This window comes from Portunus trituberculatus, chromosome 25, assembly GCF_017591435.1.
Source record: "Portunus trituberculatus isolate SZX2019 chromosome 25, ASM1759143v1, whole genome shotgun sequence".
NCBI classification, from domain to species: domain Eukaryota; kingdom Metazoa; phylum Arthropoda; class Malacostraca; order Decapoda; family Portunidae; genus Portunus; species Portunus trituberculatus.
In genome coordinates, this window is record NC_059279.1 from 16199233 (window position 1) to 16224159 (window position 24927).

The following is a 24927-nucleotide window of genomic DNA, read 5'->3' on the forward strand; positions in this document are numbered from 1 at the left end:
CTACCAACCATTAGTTCCCTGTCTCTTCCACTTCCCATCACTATCCATGCATAATCCCTTCATCTCGTCCACCTCCCATCGTTACCCATCCATTAGTAACTCCATAACTTCCACTATTTAACCATTAATAACCCCAGAACTTCCACCTCCCATCAGTACTTAACCATTATTAACCCCATAACTTCCACCTCCCATCACTGCCCATCCATTTGTACCTGTAATCCACCTCCCTTTCCACAGTGCCACACATCCCACCCTTACCTGGCCTCCACGTGCCTTCCACCCCCCATTCACGATCCACCCGGCTTAGTCTCCCCCCACCTCTTCCACCTCCCGTAGCAACCTCCGCTCCACCCTCACCCCCCACTGCGCCCGGCACGTGGTGGGTTCAATGGCACCTCCTTACGTGGAATGCTCCTCTAAGTGGCGGTGGTTTACGATGGAGCATAAACACGTCTCATGAGCCTTGTGTTGTTGTGAAAGTGTGGTGCAGTACACTTATTTATGCACTTATACACTTATATACACCGGTACTTAAATTTGGCTTTTTGTTTCTGTTTAAGTTCTCTCTCTCTCTCTCTCTCTCTCTCTCTCTCTGGAAGTTGCCGTCTCATGAAAAGATAATGATGAGGAAAGAGTGTACAGTTTGGTGAGGTTCAGGTGTTCTGTACTTAAAGGAAAGGTAAACGTCAGATAGTCCTTTTTTTTTTACTGGCGGGAAGAGTCACGTATCAGCAGCATATCAGTAAATGCTTGGTGAAGTATTATTTGTGTAAGCACGGAGACGTTCCCTGATAATCATTCGTGTTCTCTGTGTGTATCTGTGTTACAATTAATAATCAATAATAATAATAATAATAATAATAATAATGTGTGTGTGTGTGTGTGTGTGTGTTATTTTACCGTCTCATTCTTGTGATTCTTATATTTGAAATGGTGGTGGTAAAATTAACATAGATATCAATAACACTATGAGATATATTATCACGTAATAATATTAAACTCATAAAGGCGTGGGAACATTCGCTTTAGTTTATAAGACTGTCATTTCGTTACCTATCACTTCTATTTCTATTCCAAGGCGAGTTAAATTTCAATGTTGAGTGGAAAATATCAATCATTCTCACGCCCGGGAAAACATTGGCTGTGGCTGTTCATTATCAATATCACCATCTGTTGCATCATTCTCTCATAATCCTTCATTCTTTCTTCTATTCGTGAACACGGCTTTACAATTTCCTCAAATATTCCTCCCTTTGATTCAGTGTTGTTTCATTTGCATGTATACATTCAATTAAACGCTTTTAATAGCATCTCATCAATATTTCAATGACCGCCTTTACAAATCTTAATACAGATGGAACCACAACCATACCTTACTTCAAACACGAGTCACTAGTTTCAATTATCAATTACTATTATTATCTAGAGTAATATTTCTTTTCTTTTTTTTTCCGAGATGCGCTGAGTTGAGAGGCAGGAGAGAGGCAGGGAGGGATACAGGGAGGCAGGGAGGGAGGTAGCGCGCGACTTTGGTTCTTCTATCCAAGGACACTTTTGCAGGGTCATTAGCCAGCAGGAAGATTAGAGGAGAGGGCTACCTGACTTGGCACACCAGGCACTGCTCTCTACCCCGTGACCCCTCCACCTCGACCACTCTGGCACCCTCACCACACCTACCACCACCACCTCCACCTCCTCCACTAGTACACGCGCTTCACAACCACTATTCCCATTCCTCCACCCCACCTCGCCCTCCACCCCCACATCACACCACCTAGAACCCTGGCATCCACTCCACCACCACCACCACCACCACCACCACCGCCGCCGCCGTCTCTACCACCACCACCACTTCCACCGCCATTACTCCCTGCGACTCTTCGTAATAATAACAACGCTGAGTGACATTGCCATTACGTTTCAATTACGTTGTTTTCAGTGACTCGTGTTATGGAGTAGTGATAAGAGAATAGCAGTTAGTGAGTTTGATTTAGTTTTTCTTCTACTACTATTACTACTACTACTACTATGACTACTACTGCTTTTACTACTACTACTACTACTACTACTACTACTACTACTAGTACTACTACTACTACTATCACTATCTAAAACGACTTAATACCAGTTTTATCTTACATACGAACATAACACGTAATAAAAAAAGGAAAGAAAAATAGAGAGAAAAAAATGCTCAAAAATTCTGTACGTATCACTGCATCACACTACTACTACTACTACTACTACTACTACTACTACTACTACTACTACTACTACTACTACTACTACTACTACCACTACTACTACTATTACTGCTACCATCGGACACCCCACGACCTTCCGCAACCTATTTCCCATTGATATCTCACAGCAGAGCACCAACGAGCAAATACTGAGTCACTGGTACAACTCTCTCTCTCTCTCTCTCTCTCTCTCTCTCTCTCTCTCTCTCCTGTGTGCATGTGTGTTTTTACTTTTTAGAGAGAGAGAGAGAGAGAGAGAGAGAGAGAGAGAGAGAGAGAGAGAGAATCTACATCCATAAATATTCAATCTTTCCCTCAGTGTAGCAAAGAATATGAGAAACACGCGAGTCAGTTTGTCTAATTTTGAGGCAACCAAGGTCATTGCACTTCATTTTCCCTCTTGTTTCTCTCTCTCTCTCTCTCTCTCTCTCTCTCTACTCAGCCTTTTACTTCCCTTTCCCAACAGTTATTCGTCTCCCTTTTTTGCAATTTTCTTTTCTATTTCCTTATTCGCTTTCAATACATTTGTTTTCCTTCATTCTTGTTCATTTATTCCTCGTTCGTTCATCTGAGTGTTGCACTTCCTAAATTATTTTTCTTGTCTCGTAAATATTTCCCTCTCTTTTCTTCTTCATTTCTTCTCTTCTACGTTGTATTATATTTTCATTAATTTTTCGTTGTTTCCTTTTTAAAATTCTTCGGTGTTGTCTGTTTCCTGTTTCGCTATTATTTTTTTTCTCTTTCTCTCTGCATTTCCTTCTTTTTTTCTCTCTCTCTCTTTTTTTTCCTTCTATATCATTCTTTATCCTTCTTCTCTCTGCCTTCCGTCCGTTTTTTTTTTTTCCTATCTTCCTTCTTCTCTTTCTTCCTTTCCTTTTATTTCCTACTAAGTCTGCTCCTTTTCTTCCTTTATAGCTTTCCCTTTCTCGTTCATTGCTTTTCATAGACCTTTAAATTCTCTCCTACACCACCTCTTTATTTTATCTTTCTTCCCTATTCTCTATGCCCTCTTTCTCTCTTCTCTATCACCTATTTTTTCTTATCTCTGTTGTTATCTCTCTTTACTAATGTCTTAATTTTTGCATGCCCTCTCACTTTTCTCTCTCTCTCTCTCTCTTCCCTATTGCTTTCACTGTCCTCCATGCCCCGTCTCTCTTCTATCACCTCTCTCTCTCTCTCTCTCTCTCTCTCTCTACGCCTACATCATCTGCTTGCCAAGAAATGTTCAGTGAATAATTGTTTATGTAAGAGATTGCCATGTCAAGTGCAGTGCTAATCTTGCACCTCACCCGTGGCAACACTGCTGACCTGACCCTACTTAACACCTACTCTTGACCCCCCGCGGAACCTGACTTGCCGATACGTGACGTGATCTCATCTGGCGTGACCTTAGACTAAATCATGAGCGCAGCGTGACCTGATCTGACCTTATTGAGTGAGTGAGTGAGTGAGGGGAGTGGGTCAGGTGGTGGTGGGGGAGTAGAAAGGTGGGAAGGTAGGAAGGTCAGTTAGTTTGGTATGGGTGAGGTAAGAGTGTATGTATGTATGGTGGGTATATGTATGGTTCCAGCTTCTATGTATGGTTGTGTATGGTTTGTATGGGTTTAAATGTTGAATTTAGTGTTTTTTTTTTTTTTTTGGAAAGGTTAGTTAGATAGTTTGGTATGGTGAAGTAAGAGTGCATTGTGGGTACATGCATGGTTCCAGCTCCTATGTACGGTTGTGTATGGTTCGTATGGGTCCAGATGTTGAATTTGATGTGTGTTTATGGATGTAATAAAGAGTTTAGAGTTTATATAAAAGAGTTTACATAGAGGCTGTATTGAGTTTGCATCTTTTTCACCAGCACGTTTCAAGAATGTGAGATGAAGTTGTGTGGAGAAATAGGAACAGTGTAGATAAAAAAAATAAATAAATAAGAATAATAACTAACTACATTTTCGCATTAAGAAGTATGATGCATTGTGTAGTCAAGACAAGCAAAAATGTGGATGAATTTCAACATCAACACTAAGAATTATGAAAAATGTATAATGATTGCTAAGAAAAATGTAGAAACTCAAATTCTCAAACATACAAAAAAGAAAAAAAAAATGCGAACGTACTGTACAATATTAGAGCTAAAAATACAGGCACTTCACTTTCCTACACACACACACACACACACACACACACACACACACACACAGGATCATGTAGTACTTACGCCTCTAATACTCCCAGCGATAAGGACGTCAAGCTCCTTCACTTTCACTGCGACTTGTCTCTCTCTCAGTCCTCTCACTCACTCACTCACTCTCTCACTCTTCCTCTTGGCGTGACCTTCGCTCGTCTTTCCTCGTTGAGCAAGACTAAATCAAACTGTTGTAATATCCCTCACTTTTTTTCCTTCCTGTTCCTTGGTATATCACACCATGTTATTATTTCTTCTCCACACCGTCACTTAACTACTTTTCAAGCCACGTGCGTCGCTCCAGAGCTCCACACGCGTAAGGGAATCCAAACACTCCCAGCAGTCTGACACAAACACACACTAACACCGTCAAAGTGAAAAAAGAAAAAAAACAAACTTGCAGCGTCCAAAACTCGCTCAAGTCTCGCTGCTGCAACTCTCTCAGCCTCGCGTGTCCTGTGTTCCTGCGTTCCTCAGTCACAGCACGTCAAGGAACGCAGCCACTCGGCGTGTCCGTGTCCATCTCGGCAACGTACAAGGTTCGGGCGGCGTGTGGAGTGGCATGCATGAGAGTGGCTTAGCGTGGAGGCAGCGGGCGAGGGGCGAGGGGTGTGTGTTCGTGTGCGGTTGTGTGTGTGATCGCTAAGTACTGAAAATCCAAGCGTCGTCCCTCTGGCAAGGGTGGGTTGCCACACGCCGCTGAGTGAGACGTTGGGAAGTAAGGACAGTGATAGCAGGGAATGGCCTGGCCGTGGTGCTTCTAATAATATTATTGAGACGTGACTTGACGCCTAATGATCTCCCAGCACGGTGCATTATTACGATTTTTTTTTTTAGAATGCCGCCTCGTCCTTGGCTCGGGGAGGAGGGAGGGCATTCACCTCGCTCTGCTGGGTCCACCGAACACTATTGATCAGAATTTGACGTGTGGCACGGCTGTCATTTTTCTCCCCTCGTGAATCCCTCAAGGTGTTACTGGATACTTTTGTTCCCTCAATGAATCACACACCGCCTCCCCGTGACTCCCAAGGCCCCCTCTACCACCACCACCACCACCACGACCTGAGGCTACGACGCGGCGTTTTCATTACCGTGACGTCACTCTATCACAGGATAAGCAACAAACCCTTCCCCTCCTTCCAGTGATCCGGCCAGCTCGTTCCTCCTGACACTCGACCTCGTCCGGCAGGTTATTTCGTCAAGACTCACCAGAAATATACATAACAATTGTCCCTGAGAGCCTCCGCGCCTCCCTGTTGGCACTCAGTAACTGCCAGAGGTCGACTTGGGTTCAAATTCAAGCAACAGAAACGCGTGGATTCATTCACCACCGGCCGCTCACTCTCAGGCTGGCCAGGTGAGGCGTCCAGGTGAGGCGGGGAGGTGAGGCGGGACAGCGGGGTGAGAGGAAGTCATGGGAGTTAAATTGCATCGCCTCGCAGCAGCCTGGCACCCTTACCTTGGCCTTGGGAGCCTCGTCAGGGGTGCCAGGGTTCACTGACGCAATATCTCGCCACAGGCCTCTCCGGGCACCACGTCAGCCGGGCCTCTCATCCCCACGCCGCCCCGCGCATCAGGAAAAAAGCAACAAGAAGCGGGTGAGGGGAGAGAGAGCGAGGGGAAAGGAGGGAGGAGGGTGGTGACGATATGGACTTGAAGGACATTATGTATCTGTTTGTGTATGATCCTCAGCGCCCCGCCACTGCCTCCTGCTCCACACATGCTTCACTTTAAATACAATGAATGCATAAAAATATACGCATTTCCTTTTTTTTCGGCTTAATAACACGACTAAGTTTTTAGAGGTGGAAATATTATAAAGTTGGAAAGTTCGTCGCATAATCCTTTAATGCGCGGAGTTTAACAGAAGCACAAACGTGAGCGGGGAAATAATGTCAAGGCCACAGCACTTCCGCGTGGCCGTGACCGTGACCCCGCGACCCCCGCCAGGATGTGGGTCACCTACTGTCCTGCGCGGCACAGTGACGCTCTATGTCTTTGACCTCTGCCTGACCTTGCTTCGAGAGCGAGGACAGGATTCAGTGAAGGCCACACTACAAACCTGTTCCGCCCCTCTCTTCCCGCCCCTTCCCTTCCTTCCCCCATCCTCCCCTTCCTTCTCCTCCCTCCCCCTCCCGTTTCAGGACTACAACGCGACAAACTTTCCTTGTCTCGGCATTCCGTACTCTTCAGAAATTACGAAAAAGATGAAAAAGATGACAAAAATTAAGAAAAACGAATTCAAACACTGCTGCACCTTTTCCCAGTCGCTCCCCATCACGATAACACGGACTCAAACTTTCCCCGTCGCTCGAAACACAAACCCAGGGAGAAATTTACCAGTAAGGAAGATAAAAAAGATTACGTAAATGTAGAAAACTGACTCAGTACATTACGACACAGAGAATTGAGGAAGTAGTGGAATGGAGAAGGAGGAAGGACAAAATAATAATACGTAAGGGAGAGGGAGAGAGTGAGAGGAGGGGGAGAGGTGAGACATAGAGGGAGAGCAGGATGTTGCATCACTACCAACAACGCAACACAACGCAACCAACCGATCTTCGTTACTTATCCCCGTCAGCGCAACTCAACGCCGCTGAGTCCACGCCGAAGTGTTGCAGCGGCGGAGAAGCGAAAAGGAAGAGAAGGAAGAGGATGTGGAGCAGGAGGGAAGGAGGTGGAAGCCAAGGTCAGGGTAAGGGCTGGGTGACGGGCATGCAATCCATCCATCCACTCAGCCAACACTTTGCAACTCAAGACGTGAACTTGACACCAGACTCAGCGACGCACACTCACATATTTCACTCCTCTCGCAACACACCTCAATGACACACTCCTTCTTCAGTTACAGGAAGAGTGTACCAAGTGTTCCTCTCGCTGCTTCGTCTCCGCGTCGTCGCCTCCTTTGCTGTTCTCGTTACACTTTTCTTTCCTCCTCCCGCGAGACATCTAAAATTTTCCGAGCGTTATAAAAATATTCCACTACATAGATCACTTAAGTCTTGCGTCACTGTGGATTCATTTACGTACAGTCTCTTAGTAAGTCTGGTTATTTTTCATTCTTGTTACAAAATATCTAAATAATTTGTCCACTCCCAGCAAGGACACTTCAGTACACACAGTTTCTTATCACAACAGGAAAAAAGGAAAGAAAAAGACTTAGCAAACATTAATAAAATCATCAATAAACATAATTTTTTAACACTGACAACACGAAAAACACCTAAAACAACTTCCACATCCCTATAAAAACACACTTTAACACTTTCTTCACACCACATACCAATCATTCACAACACACACCTTTAACACCACTACACCTTCCAAACACACCTCACTGCTTAACACTCCTCGGTCCAGGGAAGAGACCCCACTAAGTATCCTCAACACTGGTCAGTTCGTTGCCTCTCCCTCGCACCAATAGCAGGAACGTGTCTTGTTTGCTTCCCTCTCACTCTCTCTCATGCGTTGAAGTGGGCGGGGTGGAGCGAGGGCCCAGAGCTCCGACCACTCTCACTTCTCGCAGCCAACTGAATGACAACCAAGGTCAGGAGGGGTCAGGGGCGCGGGGAGGGTACCAGGAGGAGCAGGAGGGAGGGGGAGGAGGAGGAGGGTGAAGAAGGAGGAGCGAAGAATGAAGAGAAGACTAGTTCAAGAGGGAAATTTACAGAAGGAAACATCATCATCATCAGTTAACTAAACACTACACTTGTTGCGTCTTGGAAGAGAGAGAGAGAGAGAGAGAGAGAGAGAGAGAGAGAGAGAGAGAGAGAGAGAGAGAGAGAGAGAGAGATGAGGAGAATAAAAAGGAATGAGGATGAGCACACGTTAAAAGATAAACAAAGGAAGGAGAGATGGCGAATAGTAATAAGGAGTAGGAAAGAGACGGAGGAGGGTGAAGTGAAGATGAGGAGGAGGAAAGCATGCGAATGATAAACTAACAAAAGAAGAGGAGGGGGAAGGATGACGAAGAGAGAGAAGCAAGGAGAAGGAGGAGCTGCACACATATACTGAAAAAAGAAGAGACAAGTGAACAGGAGAAAGAAAGAAAAGGAATACGAGGAGATGAATAAATAAAGAGCAGGAGGAGGAGGAGGAAGAGGAAGAGGAGGAGGAGGAGATGACCGCTTCACCTGCTCCCCGCACACCTGGAAAGGGTTGGAGGCAGGAATGTAGAGACACTCCTTTTCTAAATCCTTATCTAAATTTACTCCTTTCTAAATTTACCACTCTTACTCTTTTCCTCCTTCATCCTTCACTGCCTCATAACTCACAAAGCAACCATTGTTCTTTTTCTTTTCATTCTTTTCCTGCATTCTCCTTTAATTACATTTGACTTACTCATCACTTTGCTTCCCATTCACTCTTTTCATCCATTCTTTCTTATTTACTTCTCATTCACTCCTTACTCACAACTATTCGTCCTTTCATTCACAAAATCGTAAGTGATATAAATGTCTGTGGTCAAAAGTATAATGTATTTTTTTCCGTCTATTTGTATTTCGAGTTTAGTTTCATATTTCTATTCCTCGTTCTATTCGTTCTACTTGAGACGAATATTTGCTACATTTTTTCCTTGTTTCATATCCGCAATCAACACTTCCTTTGTTTTCTCCTCCTTATTCGTTTATTTCCACTCCTTCTCGTCTTTCTCTGCCTCAATTAATCTTTTCGTTATTCCTCCTTTCCCTTCTCTCTCTATTTACGCATATTTCTTTCCTCTCTGTTACTCTTTTAGTTCTTCTTTTCATTTATTTCTCCTTCTTTTATTCTTTCTCAATATGTGCTTGTACTTATCTCCTTTATCTCCTTCATTTCTCTCTTCGTCTTTCCTCATCCTACTTTATCTCCTTTCCTTTTCTCTCTCTCTCTCTCTCTCTCTCTCTCTCTCTCTCTCTCTTTCTTCACTTCCTCATTCTCCTCCTTTCCTTCTCTCGCATTCTTCACTTCATTACTCTTCATTCCTTCTCCCCTTTCCTTCCTTCCCTATCTTCCCTTCTTAATTTCCTTCCTTTTCTCTTCTCTTTCTCTCTCTTTCTTCACTTCCTTACTTCCTTTCCCTCTTCTCTCCTTCCATCCCTTCCCTTCCTCTTCCTTTTCTTCCTCCATCCTGCACCGCCTGTTCCTTTGTTTCCTCCTCCTCCTCCTCCTCCTCCGTCAAACACTCTCCTTCTCCTTATTCTCTCGTTATTTATATTTTTCTTATTCTTCTTCCTTATAATTTGCTTCCTCCTTTTTATCACATTTCTTTACCTTCCTCCTTGTCTTCCTCCTTACCATAGTTCTCCTTCTCTCATTGTTTATATTCCTCCTAGTCTTCCTCCTCCTCCTCCTCCTCCTCCTCCTCCACCAGCAAACACTCGAGGTCACTGTGGTCAGGTGGTGAGAAGGTCAAAACGCCTCTGCACACCACTATGCCCTCGGTGACCCTTTTTACAGGTCAGGTAGTGAAGGTCAGGGTCAAGGTTACTCTCTGGTGAATTGATACGAAGATGACCGATTTCTAACCCGTTCTGACCTACTTTGACCTGACTTGAGCGAATGGGTTGAGTTGTGGTGTGTGCTGTTCTGTTTATTTTTGTACTTTTTGTTGTGGTAGTAGTAGTAGTAGTAGTAGTAGTAGTAGTAGTAGTAGTAGTAGTAGTAGTAGTAGTAGCATTATTTTTTTTCATTACCATTATTATTAGTCTCCTCCAGATAAGAGTGTTTTTGTTTTCACTGTGTTTTATCTCCGTCGGAAGCAAATATCCTCAAATCCAACAAATATAGAAAATAAAAGTTAACCCTTTGACCTCCAGGTGACGGACAGGTAAAGGATAATGACCTGAGGGACGGCGGGGTCACCAGGGAGGAGGAGGAGGAGGAGGAGGACGCGCTGACCTGACACGAGCAGGTCAACTAATACTATTTTCAGACCAGAAACTTGTGGAATTGTGGTTTGTAGTCTCGGAAACAGAGGAGTGAATCTTTATAACTGATGTCTTTTCTTATTATTTGAAGAGACGTTAGTGAAAAATGAATAAAAAATGAGAAATTATGTTTTTTTTTCACATTGTCCGTCCTAAAAAAAATCATAGAAGAGATTGATTTACTTTTAATTTGGAGTGAATCTTTATAACTGATGTCTTTTCTTATTAGTGAAAAATTAATAAAACAGAAAAATTAAGCTTTTTACATTGTCCGTGCTAAAACAAAACAAAAGATTCACAAGAGATTGATTTACTTTTTAAGGAGTGAATCTTTATTACTGTTTTTTTTCTGGGTGTTATTTAAAAGTTAAAAAAAGAGAAATCGTTATTTTCTTATATATTTGCCCGCGCTAAAACAAAATATTCACAAAAAGAGATTGGTTCACTTTTAATTTGTAGTGCATTTCCTTCATACATGGTTACGATTCCTCATTATTTCCATACACATTAAGAAAAAAACGACACTTTCTCAATATCTCGTTCATTCTTTTTCATTGGCAACGTTGCTGTTTTACATATCTACCTTATATAACCATGACTTTGCTAGCAACAACAAAAATAAACACACAACGAACAATTTCCTCCACTAACAACCAAAACTCACACTACCGGGACACTCACACATACACTTATCACAACAAACAATAGATAAACAATAAACATTTAAAAAATCACCAAATAATGACATTTACCTCACTTTTTCCTCATAATCACCAACTTCACTTAAAGACTCCTGGTTATCGTGAGCTTCAAGAAAAGCGGCCTACTCATCTTCGTTCTGAGTAACCTTGTCTGTCTCTACATAACACAGGTGGTCGATAAGAAGCAGTCAGGTGTGCAGATACTGACCAAAACACCTGACTTGGTAATTAAAACAAGCAACGAAGGCAGGAAAGGAGAGCGGGTGATATGCGAGGTGCTGGGGCGGTAAAAGGAACAATACAGGATGATAGTAGGAGAAAGTATCCTTATTGTGTCTCTATCTGTGTCTCTGTCTCTCTATCGACGTCCGCTTCTACCCTTGAGGACTCGGGGGCAGTGACTGATAGGGTGATAAGGAGCTGATAAACCCTTGCCGGCCTCTCATCATTGTGAATGTTGACCCAGACGACACGGGCAAATACTGCTGATGCACACACACACACACACACACACACACACACACACACACACACACACACACACACACACAGGTAGAGATGAAAGTAGTAGTAGTAGTAGTAGTAGTAGTAGTAGTAGTAGTAGTAGTAGTAGTAGTAGTAGTAGTAGTAGTAGTAGTAGTTGTTGTTGTTGTTGTTGTTGTTGTTGTTGACTGGCAAAATACATATAAAATCTTGAGGAAATCGTAAATCAATATTATCAAGTTTGAGAGAGAGAGAGAGAGAGAGAGAGAGAGAGAGAGAGAGAGAGAGAGAGAGAGAGAGAGAGTTGCATCGTAGCACACATAATTCTCTCTGGGTTGCATCACAAAAATCTTTACGCAAGTGTTTTGTCTGGTTGTTACGAGAACTCCGACACAAGGGAACAGCAAGGAAGACACAACACCACCAGCAGGCCAGAAATATCGTGAATGTAATGAAAATAACTCAGAAAAACACATTTCCTGAAGTACAAAGATAAGTAGAGAGAGAGAGAGAGAGAGAGAGAGAGAGAGAGAGAGAGAGAGAGAGAGAGAGGCAGGAAGCAAAAGAGATAGAGACAACAGGTAAGGATAAAGACAGCACGTGATGAAATTATCCCCTCCCTCTCTCTCTCTCTCACTCTCTCTCTCCAACCCACATTTTGTCCCTATCTCTACTCCTTTCTCTTACATAACGCACTTGCCCTGAAGAACATTACGTTACTCATCAACCACGCTTCACTTAACATACTCTAATTCAACGTACTTCCTCTGAACACTGAACAACATTTTTCCCACAATCCGGCAGTGGTGGTGGTGGTGGTGGTGGTGGTGGGCAGCTTCAAGATCAAGGTCATGGCTGCTTTCCTCCCCCGCCACTCAAACACCTTCCCGTCTCTCTCTATGCTCTCCACCTGACAATTAACATCTTATCTACGTACCCGTTTTCTTTTTCTTTATCGCGAAGTACTCCCATACGTAACTGCTATCGCCTCTATCTATCGTACTGGGCTGAGAAAAGACTAAAAAAAAAGCAAGGTGTGATTACTGTCGTTATGTTCGTCGTGTTTGCCTGACTCAGCATCCTTCACCGCCGTGCCAGACGTAGGAGTCGCCTCTTGCATCCCTGTCATGTTGCAACTTCACCAGGATACAATTCTCTTCACTAAACATGCTGGGGATGGTGTATATATGAGTATTAATGGAAGTAGTAGCCGTGTGTGGTGCCTGGAGCGCTAGAAGTATGTAGAGGGCTAGTGCATCCGAGTATTTGCAGCATTAGCACCTCTGGGATGGAGTTACGTCGCCTTGACCTTGACATCAGGGAGTCCACGCACGCTTCTCATTCCAAAAGGGCGTCCAACTTATGATCCCCCGAGGGAGTGACTCTTGGATTATTCATTCTCGACCGCGTCATCGAGTCAAAGGCGATTAGGGAGCTGGAAGTGAAGGAGCGGCGGGATGAAGTAACATGAGGCAACAAACGGTCATTTACGAAGCTGGAGACGCGCGCAATAAGAGAGGAAGGAAAAAATGAACTGAGACAACTAGGCAGATGGATAAAAGGATACAGAGATGAATGATGAAAGAGAAACGACAAATATAGAACAAAAGGATTGGCCTATTTGATATTTGAAGGAGGGAGAGAAGAGGAAGGGGAGGTGAAGAGGTGAGGTATGGAGAAACAAAAGAAGACACAAGGGAAATGAAAAGTAAAGAATGAGTAGGAAAGAAAAGGAAGTGTCTGCCATGATGCTTCGTTTTAAGGAATGGGAGGTGAAGGTTAGAGAGAGAGAGAGAGAGAGAGAGAGAGAGAGAGAGAGAGAGAGAGAAGGAAGTACTGTGTTTAAAGCCACGTCACAACCACTACCTCCCCTCCATGCCACCATAGCCAGCCATACCACTGCGTTACATGACGAATGACGAATTTTGGTGACGTGTTCCTTGCTTGTTGCTGTTTATCTACTTCCTCTTGGACTCTCAGTAGCCTCCTGTCTGTCGAGTATCCTCCTTCCCAGGGATAATGTATGCAGATCCCATTACTTAAAAAAAAAGTGAAATGCAGCAAAAAATATGTATAAAAGATTATCTATTGCGGAAAATCGCCGGAAAACCAAAATTGCTCGAGTGGAAACAGCGACACACACACACACACACACACACACACACACACACACACACACACACACACACACACACACACACACACACACACACAAATCTAGTAGCCAACATAAATACAACCAATTCATTCATACATTCCAAACGCCTTCCTGTGTGATAATACCAAGCATATCACTACCGCCAGCTCATTCATACACACACACACACACACACACACACACACACACACACACACACACACACACACACACACACACACACACACACAATACCCACGATACAAAAAAAAAAATGATAGAAGAACGCCAAGTATATTTCTGCAAGCAAGCAACCTTCGACGCGTGGCCTTGTCCTTCACAGCCCAGACTCTCTACGTCACACGCGTCCCCCAGGCAAGGAGAAGGGAGTGACAGGAGGCTGACAGGGGGGGGTGAAGGGAGATGACACGGAGCAGAAGGGCAGGGGGAACAGGGAGCGCCACGTTAACAACTCTTTGAACGACTGATGAGCCCGCGCTGATGCATCCCACTCCCTGCCAGCTCATAAGGCGTCGTGCACCTCTGACCCTCACAGCACCTTCGCCTCTACTGCTCCTAAATCCCGCATAGCACTTCAGCCTTGCGCGGTGCTGCAGTGAGGCGCTATTCCGGTGAGTGCTGGGTGCTGAGTGTGCGGCTGTGGGACAATGAAGCTGCTTGGACAACCTATCAGCAAAAAGTGACTGTGTAATGGAAAAAAAATATGTGGTGGGTAGCATATGGAGCAGGAGCAAGAGGAGGAGGAAGAGGAGGATGGTAAAGGGAAGAGCGCACTATACTAGGAGGGCTGAAGGTCGTTTTTTGTGGTGTGTGGAGTGTCTGGAGGTGGTCTTTAGTGCAAGGGCAAACTGGAGCATCCGAACCAAGGCCAAACCACCACCACCACCACCACCACCACCACCACCACCACTATCACCGCCGCCACCACCACCACCACCAAGCTCCCGGGTGTCCTTCCGCAGGGGGAGGAGAGGCGGAGAAAAGGAGAGACTGAGAGAAGGAGAGGAGGAGAGGAGGAAGGGAAGGGAAGGGGAGGAGACGTAATGGTAGGTGCCACGAAGAATGATGCGCTCACTACAGTAAAAAATCTATACAAAAAAAGAATCAAGAGCGAAACATTTTGAGTCTCAGCGAGTTATAAAGTACTACGTGTTCTGCATGCTCCATTATTTCCAGCCTGGCGGTGTCCTGGAGCATTGGAGCGTTCGTCGTCTTTTGGTGTTCTTCAGTATAATGCTGTGTTGCGTCACTGCTTTGAGGGATGACTGGTGCCTGTGATGGCCGGGGACAGGACGCGAAACTCTCAACTCAGCTTCTCCTTAACCCCTTCAATACTGAGACATATTTTTACCTTGAGATTTGTGTACGATTAGACCATTTTATTGACAATAGCAAGAGTCTATTGTGATCAGAAGACTAATGGCCAGTCTTCACTATTTTAATTCCCTACATGAGTTCCTGAAGCTGTACAAAATCACCAAATACTAACCACAATTTTTTACCTTGAAATTTATGTACGATTAGACCATTTTATTGACATTAGTAAGGGTTTATAGTGATAAGAAGATTAATGGCCACAGTCTTCACTATTTCAATCCCCTACAAAGTTTCTGAGCTGTATAAAATCGCCAAATGGTAAGCAGAATGAATATGGAAAGGCGTCCTGGTAGTGAAGAGTTACAAAATACTCAAAGGATTTTTGTTCTTGTCACACGTATGCTTAATTCATCTCCTCCTTGTGTGTTGTTTTATTCATCTGCTGTTATATTTGTTTTTATTCTTGGGTGTTATTGTTTTGTTGTGAAGTTGAAGTTATTAGTGTTATCTTTTTTTATTTCATTCTTCATTTAATTCACTATTTTTCTTCACTATTTCTCTTTTTTTTTTTTTTAGTATTTTTTTTCATATTGTTTTAGCTCTACATTTACGAGGATCTCAGAGCATTCCTTCACGAAAACCTACACACTCGGCATTTCTTTACATTTCACACGCTATATTTCATTCACACACTTTTATTTACTCCATTCCTCACCGCTGTCATTATTTGGAGTCTAAACATCACATTTTTTCACGAACTTTCTTTGACGCGTATGTATAAAGTTCTTGATTTCAATTTCCTGTGCCTCGATCCTTTCAATCTCTCGCCCTGCATAATGACTTCCTTCCTCTCCACACTCCTGCTTCACACACCTGCCTCGCCCCTCCTTTATCCTCCCTTGTCTCTCACACTGAACGCCTCACCCTGTCCCTGCCTCGCCTCACACGCCTATGCAGTCCCTCACCCTCCTCTACCCTATACAAAATCTTACTCCTGTATAACAATAGAGAGGTGCATTGCTTCTCTCCACGCAGGTGTCGCCGGTGGGAGTGTACGAGAGTGTATGCGTGTATGGGTGTATGGGAGGCTCAGCGGTGCATTCCCTGGGTTGAGGAGGGAAAAGTTGGGATGCATTGCCTTTGTGTGGCGAGGGTAAAGTTTGCGACAGAAGGACTCCGTGTTGTAAGGAGCGCTTCACAATGCAGGTGAGGTTCCGGGTGACAGGGTGACGGGCATACGCGTCAACAAGGGCGGGGCAGTGACGGGGGAAGCGTAGGGTTATGGATCTTAGCGTTGGGATGAACGGAACATTACCTGGCCCCGACCCCTTTGGTTCTCATGCAGATGGAGGGAGATGCAGTAGCTCTTTGTTATGTTAATGTAACTTGTGCAGTGTGGGACGCTATGGTGGCCCGGGCGCGCCTCTCAAGGGACTGTGGGAAATAACAATGATATGCATGTTTGGTGCAGCGAGCAGGGTACCGACAGAGAGAGAGAGAGAGAGAGAGAGAGAGAGAGAGAGAGAGAGAGAGAGAGAGAGAGAGAGAGAGAGAGAGAGAGAGAATATATACCACTGAGAACTATATCAAATAATAAAGAAAAACAAAAAGAGCAAACTAACCATCCTACAACAACCCATCCCTTCATTTCAACAACCACACAACTTCACAAAACAAAACAAAAACTACGACCACAATAAGACATCAAAACCACCACCACCACATCACCAACACCAACCAAAACAACACACACACACAACATTTAAGACTACGAGAAAACAGTAGCAGGCACCAGGCAGAGGCAGGGTGAGCAAGGAAGGAGTAAGCAGGGAGAGTAAGCAGGAGAGGATGACGCAACACTACTCAGAATGAATATTAAATTGTAGGAGTGGTGACGAGGACTCCTTTGTTTGTTGAGTCAGTGAGGGATACCGAGCTGAGACAGGGGATGGACACAAGGCAGGTGAGGCAGGCAAGGCAGGAGAAGCAACACTATCACCTGTGGAAGTCAGTGAAGGCTCAGGTGACGAACCACAACACTGCAGGGAGTGAGTGAGTGAGGGAAGGAGGGAGGGAGGGAGTGAGGGGAGGCAGTGGTCAGGAAGGAGGGACAGAGGATGATCGGGTAAGGAGAAGCGAGGACCACAGCACACCACAGCACTGTCTTCTTGCCTCAGCCACACACACAAATGAGAACTTAATATGATAACAGCGCAGAGAATCAGAACCCCTCTTCCCTCCCCCCTCACGTCCCAGAACTGCAGCTAAACCACGAAGGAGACGTAACTTTTTAGAACGAAATCCACTAAAGAACCATCAAAGAAAACGTAAAAAAAGAAAACGAAGCTAAAACAAAACACACACGAGCTATTAGACGTCTCAGAACCACACACACAACACAAAATAAGGAAAAAATAAGTAAAACCCACAGAACTGACACCCCACAAACCTCACAACAGAGAAGAAGAGGAGTAAAAGTAAGAGTTGAAAAAATAAGACAAACAACAAGAAGCGATTTTCCCTGATGGCATTTTGGGATCACAGTAGGAATGCGTTTCTTGCTGTGGGGAGATGAGCCGGAGGGAAGGGAGGAGGAGGAGGAGGAGGAGGAGGAGGAGGAGGAGGAGGAGGAGGAGGAGGAGGAGAAGGAGGAGGAGGAGGAGGAGGAGGCTTAGAAGAGCACGAGAGGAGAATAAGAGAGAAGGGGAGAGGGAAACGAATACAGGCGATAAACAAGAGGAAGGATGACGAAACAGAGAGAGAGAGAGAGAGAGAGAGAGAGAGAGAGAGAGAGAGAGAGAGAGAGAGAGAGAGAGAGAGAGAGAGAGAGAGAGAGAGAGAGAGAGAGAGAGAGAGAGAGAGAGAGAGAGAGAGAGAGAGAGAACTAACTCTATAGAACACACTACACTGGTTGCGTTTGGGGTTTTTGCGAGCGTCGTTTTGAAAGGTCATGGATTGGGATGTACACGCGACTCATGAACATCTCAGTGACCTTGACTGCACGAAGCGCCTCTCTCATCTCAACAGGTTAGCAATGTGGTCCGTACCTGCCCCACCCTCACCCTCACCTTCACCTTCATGTCCACCCCTCCCACCTCCCATCTCCTCCTCCCCCTCCCTCCGCCCTCCTCCTTCACCTCTCCTCTCCCAGTTCTTTGTGCCTCTCCTTAATCCTTCCCTCACTCTCCCTTTCCTGGCTGTGATGTCATGTTCTCTTTCCTTCCCTTCCCTCAATTCTTTACTTCTCTCTCTCTTCTCTCCCTCTCTTCCTTCTCTTTCTTCCTATTTCTATTGTTCTTAATCTTCCATTCCCTTCCTCCTTATTCTTTCTTTCTTCTTTCCTAGTTCTATTGTTCCTGATTTTCCATTGCCTCTCTCATTTCCTTCTCTCCCTCTTTTTCTTCCCTTCCTTCCTATTTCTATTGTTCTTAATCTTCCATTCGCTCTTTCCTTTTCCTCCCTCTCCCTCTCTTCCTTCTCTCCCCTCTTTTCCTTTCCTAATTCTATTGTTCTTGAGCTTTTATTTCCTTTCCTTCTTTTCCTCCTTCCTTCCTTTATCTCCTTCACCGTTTCCTTCCTTCCTTTCATCATTTTCATTATCTCTTCTTAAAAATGAGTAAAATGTGGATTACTATTAAACTTTCTTCTATTCTAACTTATTTTGGTTAGTTTTTTTCGTTTGGGTTAGTTTAGGTTAGGATTAGGTTAGGTTGGGTTGAGCTGGGTTGGGTTGAGCTGGGTTGGGTTGAGCTGGGTTGGGTTGAGTTGGGTTGGGTTGGGTTAGGTTAGGTTAGGTACTGAGAGATTGCGTAAGTGTGTAAGTGAGAGATTGAGTTATTTTTATAGAACTTAATGTGTTTTGCTTTTCTTTTTCGTAAGTTAGCATCATTCTGTTGTACACGAGCGAAAGACAGAGAAAAATGAAATAAAGTAAATAAAGAAAAGATAGAAAGAAAGAAAAAAGAAGGAAAAGAAAGAAAAAGGAAAACGATTGAAGAAAGAAAAAAAAAGAAAAAGACAGAGAGAAAAGAAAAAGAAAATAAGACAAAGAAAAGAAAAAAGAACGAAAAAAAAAAAAAAAAAAAAAAAAGAAAACAGGAAAACAAAGGAAACAGAAAATAAAAAGAGAAGAAAAATAAGAAAAAAAAGAAAGAAAACACGGTGGTGGGAGGAAACTAAACGCACCAACAGGAAACTTCTCGGTAGAACACAAACATTATTCACTGTCACAACACGAACACTGGAGCAAATCACGCCACCAAGGAGAAAAATACAAGAAAAAACAGGAAAAAACAAGGAAAAATGAAGAGAAGAGAGAAGAGAGAGAGAGAGAGAGAGAGAGAGAGAGAGAGAGAGAGAGAGAGAGAGAGAGAGAGAGAGAGAGAGAGAGAGTTCAGGAAAATATTCACAGCTTGCACTATCTTGCGTTTCCATCAAGAGGAGGAGGAGGAGGAGGAGGAGGAGGAGGAGGAGGAGGAGGAGGAGGAGGAGGAGGAGGAGGAGGAGGAGGAGGCCCTATTTCCCATTTTCTTCAAATTTCACCAAGACTACCATTCATCCTTTCCGTCCGTGTCCTTGCTCTGTCGGTGTCCGTGTCCGTAATGTACGTACGTGTCCCGTGTCCTGCGCGTATCCGTATCGTCTTTATCTATGGCCGTGTCCGTGATATGTCCGTGGCTTTCATTTGCATGCCTTCCTCGCCCTCGTCCTTTGTCCTTAGAGCGCCATGGCAGTGTGTGTGTGTGTGTGTGTGTGTGTGTGTGTGTGTGTGTGTGTGTGTGTGTGTGAGATAGCGAGTAGACCCTTTGTCACATTCGAGGAAACTTTGTGTGTGTGTGTGTGTGTGTGTGTGTGTGTGTGTGTGTGTGTGTGTGTGTGTGTGTGTGTGTGCAGTGGACGTCAAAAGATTGCATCACCATCCACTGAGTCCACCAATACGTCACTTCACACTCTGCTGACTGTTTCACTCGTTACATACCGCCCTGCTGCTGTGCGAGGCTCACACACTAACACACTGAAAACCACTGAAAGCCACTCCCTTTTTTCACCTTCTTCCTCCTCCTCCTCCTCCTCTTCCTCTACTTCTTCTTCTCCTCCTAATTCTCCTTCTTTTTTTCCCCTGTTCTACTCCTCACCCCCATTTTTTTCTTCAAGTTCTCTTCTTCTTCCATCTCTATTCTTTCACTTACCTCCTCCTCCTCCTCCTCCTCCTCCTCCCTCATAATTTTCCTTATTTTTTTTCTTGCCCTACATCTCATCCCCATTTTTCTTCAAGTTCTTCTCTTATTCCTTCTCATGTCTTTCTTCTCCATTCTTTCAGCTTCCTTCTGTTTCTTCCTCTAATTCTCCTCCTACTTATTTCTTTTTTGTCCTACTCCTCATTCCTCCCCTCTTTTTTTCTTTTAGTCCTTCTCTCCTTCCCTCTCTATTTTTCCACCCTCCTCCTCCTCCTCCTCCTCCTCCTCTACTTCTATTTTCTCTCTCCAAATTCTCCTCCACCTCATTTATTTCCCCTCCATCTTATTTTTTTCCATCCCACCCCTCCCTCTACTTTTTTCCTTTCTTCCACTTCTCTACTTTTTTTTTCTTTCAAGTTTTCAAGTTCTCCTCCTCTCCCTTCTTATTTTCTTCGTTCTTTGATATATTTTCTTTATCCTAATTCTCCTTGCTTCTTCTATTTCTCTTTTTTTTTTCTTCTACTGTATTCAATTTCTTATTTTTACCTCTAATTTATCCTCTTATCATTCACTTCTTTCACCCGCCTTCCTTCTTCCTCCCACTTTTTTTTCCCATTTCCTTCTTCTCTTCCACTTTTCTCGTCCCTTTTTTTTCGCACCCTCATCCTTTTTTTTTTTTTTTTGCACGCCCTCTTTTTCTCCTCCGTCCTTATCCTTCCCTCTTCCTTTTCTGTCCCTCCTCTCTTCATCCTTGCCCTTACCCTTCCACCTTCCTTTTCTGTCCTTGTCTCTTTTAGTTTGTCTCTTTTAATATCAAATTTAATATCCACGCAATACTGAGGCATGTTTTTTGATGGGTTGTCTTTTTTTTTTTTTTTTTGTTTGCCATCAAGAGACCAAGCAGTGTGGTCAGAATTTTGCCTCTATGAACCTCAAGCCGTGGCCTCGCCCCGCCCAGCACCGCGATCCTAAGGTGTAGTGGGTTCCCGGGCCCCTAATAAGGTTCCAATCCCAAGTACGAGTTCTCCCTTTCCAGACATGGGTCGTGATGGTTATGTGACGATTTCTAGTCTAGCGTGTGAGCCTACAACAACTTTTCTTTCCCTATTTTTTTTTTCTGTACCTATCCTTGATGCAAGAAACGAGTCTATACGTCTTTTTTTTTTTTTTTTTTGCTTCTATACTGACTCGTTCCTCTTTTTTTCTGTGTGTGTCTTGGGTGTTGTGTAATGTTTGCTCGGTGCTCTGTGGAGAAAAAGAAAACGCGGGTTGGTTTAGCAGAGGCGGCTGACACATTGACAAGCCGCCGCCGCCCGCCGTGCTGGTGCTGCTGCTTAAGGAATGCAGTTTGCCTCTCAGGAACAAGACTTGTCCCTCGCTCTCCTGACGCGTTCTCTTTTGGCGTCACGGAGTAAAGTATCAAGGTATTCAGGAGAGCGTCGCAGAGTGGGTGAGGGCGAGCAGAGGTCAGAGGAAGCTGTTGTTGTTGCACCAGCCTGTTGCCTAAAAACTTGCGACCTTGAGGAAGTTTTAGGTTTTTTCCGTTTGCGTTTCCAGCATACTCGCTGTCTCATAGCGGCGCATCACCGTGGCGAGGGTGGAGGAGCAGGGCTGTGTCTATGTCTGTATGTGTGTGTGTACGTGTGTGTGTGTGTTTGTGTGTGTGACTGCATAGCGACACTGCTGCCTAGCTACCTGTGTCCTTCCCCTTGTTTTGTATTCGTGTTCTGTATCTCATCTGGCTGCCTATCCCCGGCCCACCTGTCCAACCCACCTCCCCTCTCTCTTCCCCTCTTGTCCCCCTGCCCACGTCCTTCTCGCCTTCCCACTTAACCATCCACTTTGCCCACTCATCCTGCCCTGCCCTGCCTGCATGTCTCTCTGTCCCTGGCGTTGTCTACCCTGCCATCTGTGCCGATCACTTAGCCACGAGACAAGACGACAAGGCCTCGAGGCACCAACCGTGGCCTTATTTTTCGGCCCAAGGAGGAGCTGCTGAGGCCGTTCTGGTTCTTGGTGCGGAAATAAGAGAGTGTAGCGAGGCAGGGAGGCGCCCACGCAACTGATGCTACCATTCGGGTGTTACGTAAAGATTTCTGTGGTCTTATTCATGGTCCGTCCACTGGCTGAAAAGTCGACGGTCTGGAGAAGTAAGATCAAAGACATGGATCTGGGAAGTCGAGGGTCTGAAGAGTCAAGAGTAGAGAAGTCGAGGGTCTGAAGGCTTGGCATCTGGGTAACTAAGGATCTGATAAGTCAAAGGTCTGAAAAAAATTGTCAGACAAGTTGAGGGTTTGATAAATTAAGGATTCACCAAGTCTCATTATCTCTCCTTGTCTGAGCAAAAGGTTTGCGTCTCAGTGATCTGCAATCTTTAGTCACTTTCCAGTATTCATAGAGACCTGAACCGCCTCTCATCTTCCTATCCTTTCCAGCGCTGCGCAGTGACGCCGCCCCTCCTTCCTTCCTCCTCTTCCCGCCCTCTCCTTCCTCCTCCTCCTCACCGTGTATCGTATGACTTTCAACGCGTCCTGTTTCCTGCCCAAACTCGCACGGATTGAGACGAGAAGAACAAAAAATAAGCCACTCGTGATCCAGCAGCCAATGTTTCCTGAAGTTCCCAGTGTGATATTTGCGCCACACTTATGATGGAGTCAATAAAAGGAGCAGAACCAGAAGCCGCTGTCATTAAGAGCGAGACCTTGAGAACCAGTTGCGCGGCGGCGATGATGGACGGTTGCCTCGTGCGTGTGTGGATATTACAACGCTGATGACGATGATACAAGTTTGTCCTCGTCCACTGGGGAGCGACCCGCGGCTGTCCCTTGATGGATTCACTCGCATTCACTTTCCTTGACCCTTCTTTTTTTCTGTCTCAGCGGTGGGACGAGTAATTTGCAAGGCGGACCAGCAACAGGAGGAGGAGGAGGAGGAGGAGGACCACCGGGGATACTTGACCTGCAGCCATTACCTTTGTGTGACCTTGGCTGTCCCTTCAAGGCTTACCATGCTCACCATTCTTCCTGCTATTTAGGCGGCAGGCGAGGGCGGGCGGGAGGGCGGACACGGGTGGAGTGCTGGGAGGGGAGGGTAGGGCGGGGAGGGCGGCAGGGGGTGTGCTGAAGGTCACCTTGGAACGCGCATCACTCCCGCCCGCTTCGTCACCTGGGCAGCCTCGTGTCACGCCCTTGATGGCACCCTCACCTGGCCGCGGGGGAGGCTATTCACCGGCGCATTCCTCCGTCGCATCACCTTCGGCAGAGCACGCGGCGGTAAACAACCCACGGAAACTCGGCGCAGAAGGCGTGTGGCATCTGGGACCTGGGACGGCGACGCGGAGACAGAGACAAGGAGTGGAGTGCAGTGGCTGTTCTAAGCGACACAGCAGCGACGCCAGCCACGCATTGTGACGAGAAGGCAAGGCAAGCAGAGCAACCCACCCCCACAGCACCACCAGCAGGCATCTCTGTACGCCACGAAGGAATCTCAAACGTTCAAGGTCACTGAAGGGCCACACGCAGGAAATCTAGTATCAAAACCTTCGCCCCTTCATCCGCAACAAAAAGACAACTTCCTCCTCCTCCTCCTCCTCCTCCTCCACTCAACTCAGTCCTCCTCCCTCACTCTCCCACCTCCTCCCTCGACTCAACTCTCACTCTTAAAAACATCTTTCCCCACCGTCCTCGAGAAGTTATTTGCGCAAGAAGTGACTGGTTGGCAGGCTGGAGGAGGAGGAGGAGGAGGAGGAGGAGGAGGAGGAGGAGGAGGAGGAGGAGGAGGAGGAGGAGGAGGAGGAGGAGGAGGAGGAGAGTGAGAATGAGGAGGAAGGAGAGGAGATTCTTTTGTATGTATGTACGTATGTATGTATGTATGTATGTATGTATGTATCCCCCCACCTCTCTCTCTCTCTCTCTCTCTCTCTCTCTCTCTCTCTCTCTCTCTCTCTCTCTCTCCGTGCCCCGCCTCACCCTCCCATTTGTCACTGTAGCATTACGTAAAGGTGACTTTGAGAGGCAAGGGTGAGGCGCGGGAACCGAACCAAGACCTCGCCAGCCTCACGATTGGAAGAGGTGAGGATTTAAGAGGGCCTGTGTGTGTGTGTGTGTGTGTGTGTGTGTGTGTTTCAGTGATGCTTTTTTTTCTTTTAGTTTGTTTCATATTGGTTTTAAATGTGATGAATTACACTAAGGGTATGTTTTCTCTCTCTCTCTCTCTCTCTCTCTCTCTCTCTCTCTCTCTCTCTCTCTCTCTCTCCACTTGCCTACCTGTCTGCCTGCTTCCCTGCCTACCTGTCCTTGCAACATAATATACAAGGTCATTTATTACCACACACACAAAAAAAAAAAAGAAAAAAGAAGAAAAAAAGACAATATCGACCAGCTTAAAACACACACGCCTAAAACAAAGTATCAAATTATCCCACTAAAAAAAAAAAAAGGCGATAAATAAAGAAACGAACAATGATAGGAATTACTCATATATATAAAAAAAAGATAGAAAAACCAACCTTATCGTTCATAGTCACTGAGGATGATTTCAAATAACAACTTCTTACGTGCATCTTGACCACACCTTCACCCCCCCTCCACTGGTGTCACAGGGGGAGGGGTGAGGGAGAAAGGTTGTGGTATTGACAGGTATGGGGGAGAGGAAGGGGGTAAAGGGGAGAGGGGTTTTGAGGACGTCTTCTTCTGGGGACGAGTAAATAGTGCTTGGGGGAAGGGGAGGTGATGGGCAGGGGGTGATGGGAAGATGGGGTGAAG

At 45.3% G+C, this 24927-nt stretch overlaps 1 protein-coding gene across 7 annotated transcripts in view; it reads right to left on the reverse strand.

The window, feature by feature from the left end:
* LOC123508846 (transcriptional activator GLI3-like) overlaps positions 1 to 24927 on the reverse strand; it is a 65111-nt gene that overhangs the window by 21149 nt on the left and 19035 nt on the right. Inside the window, exons 1-2 of one of the 7 annotated variants that reach the window (XM_045262805.1) lie at positions 7753 to 7955; positions 7241 to 7368 (exon numbers count right to left, since the gene is read on the reverse strand). The exons of 3 other annotated variants lie outside the window; for them this stretch is intronic. The gene's annotated coding sequence lies outside the window, so the exon portion shown is untranslated. Of the gene's footprint in view, positions 1 to 4452; positions 6419 to 7240; positions 7369 to 7722; positions 7956 to 24927 lie in introns of those variants that run through there. 3 more of the 7 variants (XM_045262807.1, XM_045262808.1, XM_045262804.1) reach the window with 3 other exon arrangements.